Below are 12995 nucleotides of genomic sequence, written 5' to 3' on the forward strand. Positions count from 1 at the left end.
GCCATTAAAAACATGCAAATAAAAAAGCATAGCTCAGAAGGCAGGAAAATAGTAGTTTCTTCATAGAATCAAATACTTCTAACAAATAGAATCTACCCCTGTTTTTCTTTTTATTTAATATACATCCCACCTATTCTAAATTGTTAGAATCATAGTAAGATTCCAATAGAGATTTACTTGACCCAAGGATCAAAAGATCTATACCTATTTCTGTTGAATACACACTTCAGAAGAATGCTATCAAGAAATGGACCAGTTAATTACTCCAGACAAAACTGATTATAGCTTCACAACCCTCAAAGAAGAAAAAACCTCTCCCGACCCCATAGGGAAACTTTCTTCTAGTCATCCTGGCCTGCTCCTCCATACCAATCAAAGAGGTCTTCATCTTCACTTCCTGGTGGATATTCTTCATTTATTCAACTGTGTTCGCTGAACGAGGTAGGCCGATACAGATGTTGGGACAGTTTCATCTTCAATTAAGCACCTCCTTAAAGATAGTGAGCCCTATGTATGACCCTGGGCAAGTAATTTAAAACTCTCCCAGTTTGTTTCCTCATCTTTATCGTCATTAAGAGTAGAACACCTCTATGGGGAAAAATACCATCCACATCCAGAGAAGGAACTGTGCAGTCTGAATGCAGACCAAAGTTCACTATTTTCAATTTTCAAATTTTGGTTTTTTTTATTTTTTCTCCTCTCATGGTTTTTTCCCTCCTTTTTCTTCTGATTCTTCTTTCACAACATAATTGATATGGAAATATTTTAACACAGTTATACATATATATCATATATATGTATATATATATATATATACATATATATGAGACCTATTGTCCTCTGTCAGAGGAGGGGAAGAGAGAGAAAATCTGAAACTCAAAACATTAGAAAAAATGATTGTTGAAAACTATTTTTGCATATAGTTGGAAAATAGATAAATGAAAATGAAAATTTTTAAAAAGAGTAGAAGATCTTTAAGGTCTTTCATCTCTTTAGACCTTTGGTCCTTATATTGCAGTAGGGTTTGGGAATTTTTCTCTCCTGTTTGTGGGAGGATAAAAACCAAAACCTCTCCTATAGATAAATATTAATATTTATTGCTAATAAGAAGACTATAAATTTGAAACTGAAAAGAACCACAGAGGTCAATATGATTCAATTCCTTAATTATACAGTTGAAAGAGGTCAAATGACCTTGTGTACAAGGTTACCTAGATAAGTAACAGAGCTGGGATTTGAACCAGTACTGCTATCTTCAAATTCAGCACAGTTTCCCCCACACTATCCCTCCTTTTTCTCATTCATTCACTCAGTCAACATTTATTAAGCACCTTTGATGTACCAGTATTTACTGTGCTAGTATTTATTACCTTTCTGAGAATAAAGGGATGATAATAAATCTCCAACCTTCACCTAAATTCTTACCATCCTTAGAGAATCCAAATTTTAAAAAAAGCTCATACCTTTCCCGGATATCATTCCATGACTGAACTTAAATGAGGAACAGAAATTGACTTCACAAACATAAGAGATGTAAGGAAAGGCACCATCATAAGTCTTCGGTGTTCTGCTGATTTTGCATGCTTGTGAGAATGCAAGGCAACCTTGGAGTAAAGCCCTGGAATTTGAGATCACAGATCTTATTATAATACAATCATCCTCAAACAGGTTAAAGTCAGGTATGTGAAAAATACTCTGTTCATCTATCCTTCTTCTCCCTAGTGTGAAGGGGGGGGGAACTTGTTTCATCTAAGATGGATCATTTTTGCTTGGAATATATACAAGTGGCTTATTAAGGGAGATGGTGTTAGAATGGCCTCTTAAATATACTACGCCAAGGTCAATTTTCTCCTGAACAGCTGGGATACAGGATTCCCTAAGCATATGGAGGAGGAGAAGCACTGTAATCTCTATACTTCTAAGAAGTGGGCAAGAAATCAATAGAGTAGGGACTTTGGGGAATGCACAGAGTTGTGAGCCAGCCCACAGCAAAAATATGAAATGGTTTCATGATCATAGTATTTAGATTTGGAAGAGATCTTAAGGGAAATACAGTCCAACCTCATAGCTCATGATCTAAAAGCTAGATGGGACCTCCAGGGCCCATTACTCTCATTTTACAGATAAGAAAACTGAGGCCCAAGGAGATAGCTCAAGATTGGATGGGTAGGAAACATTTTGAGAGATTAAGAAACTAAAACCCAAAATAATTGTTCCTTTCTAAATGAAAGTCTTCCCTTTTATCACCTTTTCTGAATTAAGGACAGGAGAGAGAAAGGAAGGAAGGAAGGAAGGAAGGAGAGAAAGGGAAGGGAGGGAGGAAAAAAGGAGGGAGGGAAGGGGGAAGGAAGGAGGGAAGGAAGGAAATTTAGCAGCTGCTAATCCCTTTTCCTATGATTAATATCAACAGGGGAGAGAAAGTTGGGGGGGGGGGAGAATTTGACCCTTTAAATAGATTGAGATGGTATCCTTTTTTCAGCATAAACAAAGACATGAGGGAAAGATAGATATATTGCCAGGGAGTGTTTCTCTAAATATTCCAATAACACCCATATTTCTGCCTGTTTTTTTAAGATGGCATCTGTTTCTCCTTTTCCTTCTCAAAAGTCTGAACATCAAGTTCAAAATGTCACCCATCTAGGAATTATGGGACATTCTCTGGCCATGTCCTGGGTCTCATATCTCCATGGCAATGTTCAACCAGGCAGAAGAGTTACAGCTAACTGTGAAATCAAAAGCTTTATCTCCTATAAATGAAACTCAGGTTTGGGTAAGGAGATTGGAGGAATTTTTAGTGAGCAAAGGGAGTTTTCTGGCCCTCAGAAATCACACCAACATCTCACTTAGAAGAAATGCAAACAGTTCACTCAAAGTGAAACAGGGCTGCTCTAGGACCAAGGATTTCACTAGCACACCTGGAAGAAACACATTTTCCAGACTCCCTAGGTACTCCCACTTCTCATATCTATTCCTGAGTCTCTATAGTACACAAACTCAGGAATACAACAACTGGGCTTCTAGACCCACCAGGTGGAGAATTAGAAGGATAGAATAATTACCTGCAACATTTAATGATACATTACATATTGATGAGGATGTTAATTATATTGTAAAGGACAAAGATCAAAAACAGATGTCAGCCATAAGAATGAAAATTAATGATCATTTGTTAAAACAGTGAAGAGCTATTCATCATTTTATTAGGTCTGTCTCTCAGTTCCATAACCCATATGGAACTTTCTACAATAAAGCAAATCTTAATTCTTTCTAGAGTGTTAAGGATGTAATTAACATAGTATAAATAAAATAATTGCCCAAATAAAGTTTCCTCTTATTAATTTTAATAAGGACTGTTTAAGATAAAAAATCAATAGCTCAACTTGCCCAGTGAAAACAGATTTGCTCTAAATTGTTTTCCAAATGACACAAATGATCATAGCATTTGAGACTTCAAGTCCCATAAAAAACATCCAATCCAACTTTTTTTAATTTTACAAATAAGGAAACTGAGACCCAGGTAATAAGTGACACAAGCAGGGTTTACACCCATTTCCTCATTCTACTCTTCTGCAAAATAGTGAGCAAAATTGGTCTTGAAACCCCTCCAGGACTTAATAGAGTACTTCCCCTGATGAACAAATATCAGACTTTCCTTTCTCTTCTCAGTCATCAAAATTTCCTTTCCCCTGTCTCCCATTCCCCTCATCAAGGGACCCTACTATTGAATTTAATAGCAGTAATGAATTAATAAAATAATATGGTTTTAGGCATTTAGCAAACATTTGTTCAACAGCTACCATATGCCAAGTATTTTATATTAGCTAATTTGTTGGTACAAAAATAAATAAAATGTTCTCTGGCATGAACTAACTCTCTCTCTCTCTCTCTCTCTCCCTCTATTACTTTTTTTGAGATCTCATCAGCTCCCATTGTTTGAGATCTGATTTTCTTGAATTCCAGTGCTATATTTTCCATCTGCCTGCTCTCCACTAGTCCCACTGGCTTTGAAAAACTCAATTTATCCAAAACTGAATCATCCCCACGATCCCACCCCACTCCATTCCTGCCCAAATTCATCCTCCTGTTCACTTCTCTATTTCTGTCTAGTGTTTCACTATATCCATTTCAATCTGGTTTGTGATCTCTTAATCATTCTTCAGTCTACACTCTCTTTCTCAATCTCTATATCCATTTAGCTGCTAAGTTTTACCTATTCTCCTGGGACCCCTACCCCAACCATTCCATTCTCTTTTCTTCTATCACAACTGATGTAATTCAGCTCCTCATTGTTTCTTACTTGGATTATTACAAAGGTCAGTTAAATGGCTCCAATCCATCTTCCTAAAATCGATCAAATCACATTTCCTAAAGTGTAGGTCTGATTATGTCATTGTGATGATGCTCAAGAAGCTTCAGAAGCTCCCCATTGCCACTAGGAACAAACATAAGGCCAGCATAATTCACACAACCCCTACATTTCCAGCTTGAATATCCATTGTTCTCACCACTTCTACACAACCCAAATATCTTTCTCTTTCTTTGTTCACTGGGTTTCATAAATAGGTCAAGCTGTTGATGGTAACTTTGCCTACTCAATCTAATTTCACTCCTTCTCTCTCTCTTGCCCAGAAATCTCACATCATCTATACCTTACTTTATAGGCATCAAACTCATAGTAAAAGGAGCCATAGTAATTTTCTCCTAATAGGTAATTACTCCCTGAATCGATCAGCATTAGAAACTTAGTTGAATAAGCATGTTTCAGTTATGTCTTCAAAAAAAATTGACTCCGTAGAATAAAATGTAGCTTAAAAAGCTGTTCTCCAACAAAATGTCACCCGTGCATGTCCTTAAATAATGAAAAATCCTTTTGAGATCCAGGACTTCCTATGCTTACAAAGGGTAGCACAATCTCTGGGATATGGTGATGATTTCTAGAGGCTGATTGCTTAATTAATTGATTGGTTGATTCAAGATAGCTAAGAGGAAAAAACATGAAAAGAATATAGCCACAGAGAAAATTTTGTTCAATACCATTATGATTATTAAAATCAAGCGATATATAAAATAGGGAAACATGCTTGACAAAGGTATTTGACTTTGAAATGGAAGATGTCCTGGAAAGACTGGAAAGGGTACAGGGATTTCCTATAGTTGATGAGGTTTAAAAGATAATCCTCCTCAAAGATGATATATGCTGATTGCATAAAGCCCTTGTTTAATGTGATTCACTGTTCCTCAGAAGATATTGACCTAAAGATCTACAAAGGACAAAACAAGCAGAACAGAATGAATATTGTCCAGATCATGGACACATAATCTTGGATAAGCATCTTATTGAGTCCATTTGTTACTTCTTGGGCAAGCACTACAGGTAGTCAGTGATCTGGACCCAGAATGAAATAGAAGAGTCAGCTGGACTGCATTTAGGAAATGGTACCATGCTTTCAACAATCCCAAACTGCTCCCTAACACAAGAATCCACCCTTTCAATATCAGTATTCTGCTGGTGATGCGATGTGACTACAAACCACAGAGTGCTAGAATTTCCAAGAAATCGAAATTGTGGCTGACCCAAAAGGCAATGGGAAACATGATAAGTACAAGTAGGCTACAGCCTAATAGCTATGATCATTTGCTCACAAGAAGAGACATAAAAGATGTCCTGAAGATATACTATCAGAAAAGGAAGAGGGCAAGAGTTTATCAAATGAGAAGGATGACAGATACAAAATTATCCTATAGGCACTAGAACCTAGGAAATACTTGAAGGTCTTAAATATATAAAAAAATAAATTCATTGTAGAATGACTGACTAAAGGCCTAGAAGAAAGCCTCCAGAATGATAAGGTAAAATATTTTTAGCAAGTACTTGTGACCAGACATGGAGAAGAATTGCCCAGGATTAGGGAGCATGGAAGAGCAGTAATCTGAACCCCTATCCTGATAAAATTATGACTCCAAGTATAGAAGCATTCTTCCTGCAAATTTAGGAGATATAATAAAAAGATGTGACCCCCTTTGTGCTTGCTCTCTATTTCATCCACTGAATTTACCATAAATACCCTACCCCATTCCTGTTTAGAGATTTTACTCTCTGAAAAAGCCCCATTAAAATGAAAAGGAGATCCTCCTGCCTCTTTAGTGCAGCTGACATATGCTGAATGCATATGAATGAACTGCTCAGGGATGAAAAGCCCATTCACACCAATATTGGCTCCTTCCCCCCATGGGGGGAAGAAGAAGACAAAGAGCAATAATAATTTTTAAAATTGCAGAATAGTAATAATAATAATAATGATAAACAACTCAAATAGGGAGAATTAAAATAAGAAGATTAGTAATAATAATAATAAACTCAAATTTCTCCAGCATTTCACAGGATAGGAAGCACTTTCCTCAAAGTCAATCCTGTGAGTTAAATAGGTTGGTTGATTGCTGTCCTTTGTTCTCAAAAAGGACCAAAACGAGACCACCAGGTTAGAGTCACGGGTACAGTGTGTGTGTGACTCAGGAAAATCAGACCAATGTGATTTCAGAAGGCTCTACCCCAGATTGGGCACAGTCTTTGCCATCCTTTGGAGTGGAGATGTCTCTAAATTTGAGTATCTCACCCTCTTTTGAGCTGCTGCAATTCTGTTTTGCTCATGGAGCACAGTGCCTTCTTTGATAAGGGAATACCATGCCAAGTGGTCCTATGCCAGTGTCTCCCATGTCACACAACCTATTCCAAAGTTCTGCAGAGAGACCTCAAGGGTATCTTTGCATTGCTTCTGTTGACCATCATGTGAATGCCTTCCTTGAGTAAGTTCTTTTGGGAAAACTTACAGCTGGCATTAAAACAACTCATTGCACAAACAAGGATACTTGGAAAGGGAAAGTATGAGGAAGGGAGAGGGGAAGTGAAAAGAGAAATGGAGGGGGAGAGGAGAAAGAGGAGGGGAAGGGGATTACCTGTCTTTGAGGAGCTTATATACTACTTGGAACACAAATATCTCTTTCTATCTAGAAAGCATTAAAAAAGCTAGTATTCGAACCTAGGTCTTTTAAATACACATTCAGCAGTCATTTCACTTCACCCAATCAAGGAGAGGGGGTTAAGTTGTGAACAAGGGAAAATCCACTTGTGCCCAATAAGAGAAAGATCTAATCTGAGTGTTCTTCGAAGTCTGACAGTTTATTCAGTGTTTTTCTAGATTTGGAGAGTTGTATTTTGTTTTATGTTTTTTGAGCAATGTCTACTCTCTGCCCTTTTTCTGGATCCCACTTTGGAATGTTATCTGTCTATGTCTCACTCTTCAAAAAAGTCTCTGGATTCCACTAGAAGCCCTGTATCCCTGCCATGAAATCCTCCAGGGTTCATGCAATCAATTCCTAAGTGTTCTGACTAACCCTGACAGCTTGGAGGCTCAAGTGTAATTTGGGTCTGGGTTTATTATGTGCTCAGCCTCTGTTTGATGCATTGGGATGGAGGGAGGGGGGAAAAAAGGTTTTCTCTCTGCATGTGGCAATGTCCTGTATGTCTATTATAGCTTTCACAATGTAAACATCAGAAACAGATGGGGAAAACCAGGGCTGTGCCAGGCCAAACAGCATTTACTGAAGACAATGAGCCATAATGCCAAGACAAATATAGTCTGTCCATATCACTGATTTTTACCTCACTGGAACCAAGCAAAACAAATAACCATTAAGGCATAGAAATCTTAAAATGAATGAGTTTTCTATACGCAACTAGAATGCAACCATTAAAAGACCATCAACTATAAAGAAAATGTGAAATATCACAGTAAAATCCTTCTTATGTTAATGGTTTTTGAGAAAAAGAAACATGGAAAGAGCATTTTTCTGTTAGATTGATTTCTTGTGGTGGAACCCATGCTTTCTTGTGGTGGTACACTGTACACGTTCTCATATCTTACATTTGGAGGACATTGTGAAGGCAAATAGAATTCCCAATTTAAGGAAGTCACAACATTGAGAATACCAGTTATTAACATAAAGATAGGAAGCCAGGTTTCTTGACAATTTGTTGTTTTTGCTGTTGTTTCAGTCTTATCCAATTCTTCATGGCTCCATTAGGGTTTTTCTTGGCAAAGATACTGGAGTGGTTTACCATTTTCTTCATCAGCCTATTTAGATGAGGAACCAAGGCAGACAGGGTTAAGTGACTTGCCCAGGATCATTCAGCTAGTTAGTAAATTAGGCCAGATTTGAGCTCAGGAATATGAGTCATTTTGATTCTAGGCCTGGCACTCTACCCTCTGCACTGCCTGCTGACCCTCTTAACCATTACGCCAATATTTTTTTCCTACTAGCCCATGGTACCTCAGTTATCCAGTTCAGGTTTTGAAAATCAGCCCATATAATCAATTGTAGAATGAGCAACATCTCAGCCCTTCCTCCCCTCCACCCCATGCAGTTTAAGCTATTAACTAGCTTAACTAGCTGGAAACTTGCCTTTACATGTAGCTGGGGAAAAATTTTTAAATACAGTACATATTTTTTTATAAAAAGGTATTGAGGCCTTTCTCATTACCTTGAGACTTGATTGATCTTGGGGATTAAGAGTTCAGATTGTTATGTTATTTCCTCATAGCCCGAATACAAAACAAAGGGGAGGGGAAGTGAGATGTTTCAGAAATATTTGATGGATCACAGAGGTAGAACACAATAGGTAACATAGGTAAAAGTACTTCACTCAACTGCATCAGCTCAAGGAATCCTTATGCCTGGCCTTGTAAATATCTTTCTGCTGCTCCGGCTAAGTAAAACTCCTTTTGTTGTTGTTGTTGTTGGGTTTTTGAAAGGTATTTTATTTTATTTTATTTTTCCAATTACATGTTTTGAAAGGTTTTAAACATTCATCCACTTGCATATTTATAAGCCACACAATTTTCTTCCATCCTTCCCACCCACCTCCACTTGGGCAAATAGTCTAACGAACACTGTATGTGTACATTTGTGTTAACATGTTTACATATTAAGTCATTTGTGTATGAGAAATTAGAACTAAGGGAAAAGGAAAAAAATATGGGGTAAGAAGGAAAAGCATGAGAAATTTTTTTAAAAGTCTACATTCAGATTCTGTGGTTTATAGGTTTTGGAGGGCTTTTCTTCCAGCTGGATGGTGATGGCATTGTCCATACAGGTCTCCCAGGGTGGTCCTAGCTCTCTGAACTGCTGAAAGGAGCATTCATCATAGTAGATAAACTCACAATGTTGTTGTTAATATATATAATGTTCTCTTGGTTCTGTTTCCTTTGCTCAGTATCAGTTCCTATAATTCTTTCCATGCTTCTCTAGAGTCTGACTACTCTCTAGTCTATAAGACTCATATACCATATGGGTCATGTACCATAATTTATTCAGTCATTCTCCAATGGATGGGCATCCCCTCAAATTCCAATTCTTTGCCATAACAAAAGGCACTACTACAAATATTTTGGAACATGTGGAACTTTTCCCATTTTTTAAGATTTCTTCTGGATATAGGCCTAGTAGTGCTATTTCTGGGTCAAAAGATATGATCAGTTTGATTGCTATTTGGGCATAGTTCTATGTTGTTCTCCAGAATGATTAAATTAGTTCACAACTCCACCAACCATGTGTTAATGTCCAAAACCTCCACAACCTCTCCCTAAATTGATTGTTTTCCCTTTTTGTCATCTTAGTCAATCTCATAGTTATTTTAATTTGCTTTAATTTGCTTTTCTTTGATCAGCAATGATTTGGAGCATTTTTTCATATGATTATATATAGTTTTCTTCCTTTGAAAATTGCCTAGTAAGCTTCATTTTGTTTAATGACCTATTAGTCATTGAATGAGCTATTAGTATTCCAATAGCAAATCTAAATTACCAGGGGACTAGTTGAGTGAAACCCATTCCAAAACATCAATTCAATCCCAAAGCCCTTTACAAGCATGACTTGAGATGGGTCAGGACCATTAGAACACATAAAATCATCAGTTTTGAGCAATAAAAATACCTCATTTTACAAATAAGTAAAATGATATCCAGCTTTAATTTGTTCAAGGTCTAGCTAATGGTAGAGCCAGAGTAAGAACTTTCTTTCTATTATTTTTTTAATTTCATTGATGGTGGTAGGTAATGTTGTTAGTAGTACTCCTGCCAATGATGATAATAATGGTGATCATGTTAGTGGTTGTTGTGATCGTGATGGTAGTAGTGTAGCAGGACTAGTGGTAGTAGTTGTCATGGTGGCAGTAAAGGTGGTGGATGTAATGGCAGTTGTAATCAGGGATATAGTAATGGTGGGATTGATGGCAATGAATTAAAATGGTGGGCCATGATGATGGTGAGGATGATAATTAGAGCAGCAACTACCATGCTAGAGATAGGTTATATCTCTAAACCATTCAACTCTAATAAGTTTATTCACCAAGAGGAATAAAAGACATTGTTGAGACTTGTGAAATCGGAAAACAAGAAGGTCCTGCAGTCTCAGGAGACCAAGATAAGTAACCCATTCAAATATCTGATGAGCAATCTTGAAGATATAGATATTAGATTCTCAAAAAGAAATTTTACTTTGTGATATCAAGACAAAATGCATCATTAAAATATAATTTTAATGGAGTAGATCTGGGAGCCTAATTGAGAATTATCAAATAGCTGTATAAATGGCAAGTCTGTCTGCAGAGCACTTAGCAAAGACAACAAGAGACTGCTAACTGAAGTGACTCTGGGCAATTTAACCCTCTTCCTTATGGTAACTGCTTTACTCTTCTAAGAGATGTCAATATTAAAAGTAAATGCTTCTCCAGGGCTCCTCTCCCAGGGTCCTGCTGTCTTAATTAGTGGTGGCTCCCATCATATGCTATATCTAGGTCTGGTTCCAGTCATACTTCATTTCATTCTTGCACACACCCCCCCTCCCCATCAGCCACCATGCCACCAAAGCCAGAACTATAATTGAATCAACTCAGTCATGACTCCTGGAAAGAGTGAGTTAACTATGGCTCTATTTGTCATTCCTGTAACTTTCCAAATCAAAATCTCTCCCTAGTCACCAGTCCCCTATAAAAGTAGTCTTTCCATTATAATAGAACCTCAGCACTCACCTATTCATGTGGCCTCTTCATTAGAATATAACCCCTTGATGGTAGGCATAGTCTTCACTTTGGCACTTGAATCTCTAAAACAGCCCTTAGTAAAAACCTAATAAATACTAGTTGAGTATTCATTCATTTTCCATTATTCACATACTATGGAGCACAATGAAAGATCTATTGGCAAAGGGAAAAATTCATAAAGGAGAGTGGCTTTTGATCTGGATCTTCAAGGATAGCCTGGATTTAGGCTCACAAAGGAAGGTGAGGTAGGGGCAGGGGAGGACACCATTGGGTAGACATTATAAGCAAAAAAAGAAAACCATAATGACCAAAAGCAATGACACAGGAAAGTACAGGGCTTATGCTGCATACAATCTGCTATAAAAGTGTGAACCATCCAGAATGAGCTTTGTAGTTTCCCCAGGGCTTTGTCTTTCATCCCTTACCCTTAGTATCTCATGACAGAATCAGAGAATGTCAAAGCCAGAAAGGATCTATTAAGATGATATCATCCAACCCCAACCCCAACATTTTACAAATGGAGAAACTGAGTTCCATGGAAAAGACCTAAAGTCACAAAACTCATTCAGTGTCAAAGATGGTTCTTTTATATATTCTTCAAAGTATGATTATAATCTTAGAGACATAATAAAAATTCCAACATCCAGTCTCTTCTGAACAATGTCACCCCACCCCTTCCATTCTAGGTTGGAAATATTAACCCCTCCAAGTCAAATGTGATCTAATGAGAAAGAAAGGGTAAAAAAATTGCTGCTGGCCAAGACAGGAATGATATTATCTAATCAAAAGAGGCTAACCACCAAGTGGACATCATTCAACTCATGACTAGGGCACAAGGAAGTATACAGCGTCAAAATTTGTTCATGAAGAGGGTCCAACACTCACTGATTCATTTCATATGTATTCTGTAAACTTATTTCAAAAAAAAGACAATATAGTCTAGACCCAACAGATAAAGCCAAAAGCATTTGTGTCTCCTAAACAGATCCCTTAGCTTACCAGTGTAAACTCATATTAGTGTTGCTGCTAGGACCAGCATTAAAAGAAATCTGACAAACATCCAACAGGGGAGCATCATGAGGCTCGCCATGCTTGGATTTTCCCATTTTCAGCAGCTGCCTGAAATTTATTTACAGTAGCTGCATGCAGCCAAACATATGGGGCTTGTTTAGGTAATACTGACTTTGGAAGGTTCCGCAATTCTCTTGTTATTTAGAAGTCACATGAGACCATTTTGCTCCAGTTGCAAGGGGGCAAAGGTGCAGTAAACTCAAACACAGTGGTAGTTTACATGATAATTTACATTACAACCTTTGTCCCCCTCCTGTCATCCCACAGATGCCCTCTCAATGAGGGGAGACATCAGCTCCAGTGTTTACAGTGTGATTGCAGAATTCTATGATTTCACTCTGTAACCAAGCCAGAAGGGGGGGGGGGCCAATGACAAAAATTGAAATTGTTATTGTATTTGTTGTTCTAGTTCCATTGTTGGCACTGTCATTACTACTGCTACTGCTGTGATTACTATTATCCTAAATGGTTGGTACTCCATTCAAGTCTTCCTCTGATGCATCATTATGGTGCACTGGTGACCCTGTGTTCTGGAAAGCCATGCCAACAGAGCATGGATCAGATATGGCAGGACTTAGCAATTTGGAAAGTATGGAATTGGAAATGTTGTTTCAGGACTAGTTTAGCTAAATTGAGAAATGTTTCTCACCAAAAGGTTGATGAATCTTTTTAGCCATAATTATCAATGAATCGATTTATTAAGGTAAGTATTGAACAATACTTAATATTCTCCCTGTCATAAGACTCTTAATTCTCCTTCTTGTCTCTACACTGAATTTGAATCTTCTTCATTGGTTCATTATTCTTTCCATTTTTGAGATTCAAT

General features: G+C 37.5%; 1 long non-coding RNA gene across 1 annotated transcript in view; it reads right to left on the reverse strand.

Annotated features, from left to right (window-relative positions):
• Window positions 1-1469: 1469 nt before the first annotated feature.
• The window catches only part of LOC141491680 (uncharacterized), a 91663-nt gene continuing 80137 nt past the window's right edge, over window positions 1470-12995 (reverse strand). The window contains exon 3 of the long non-coding RNA XR_012469704.1: window positions 1470-1618. This is a non-coding gene — a long non-coding RNA (uncharacterized LOC141491680). The remainder of the gene's footprint in view (window positions 1619-12995) is intronic.

This window comes from Macrotis lagotis, chromosome 6, assembly GCF_037893015.1.
Source record: "Macrotis lagotis isolate mMagLag1 chromosome 6, bilby.v1.9.chrom.fasta, whole genome shotgun sequence".
NCBI classification, from domain to species: domain Eukaryota; kingdom Metazoa; phylum Chordata; class Mammalia; order Peramelemorphia; family Peramelidae; genus Macrotis; species Macrotis lagotis.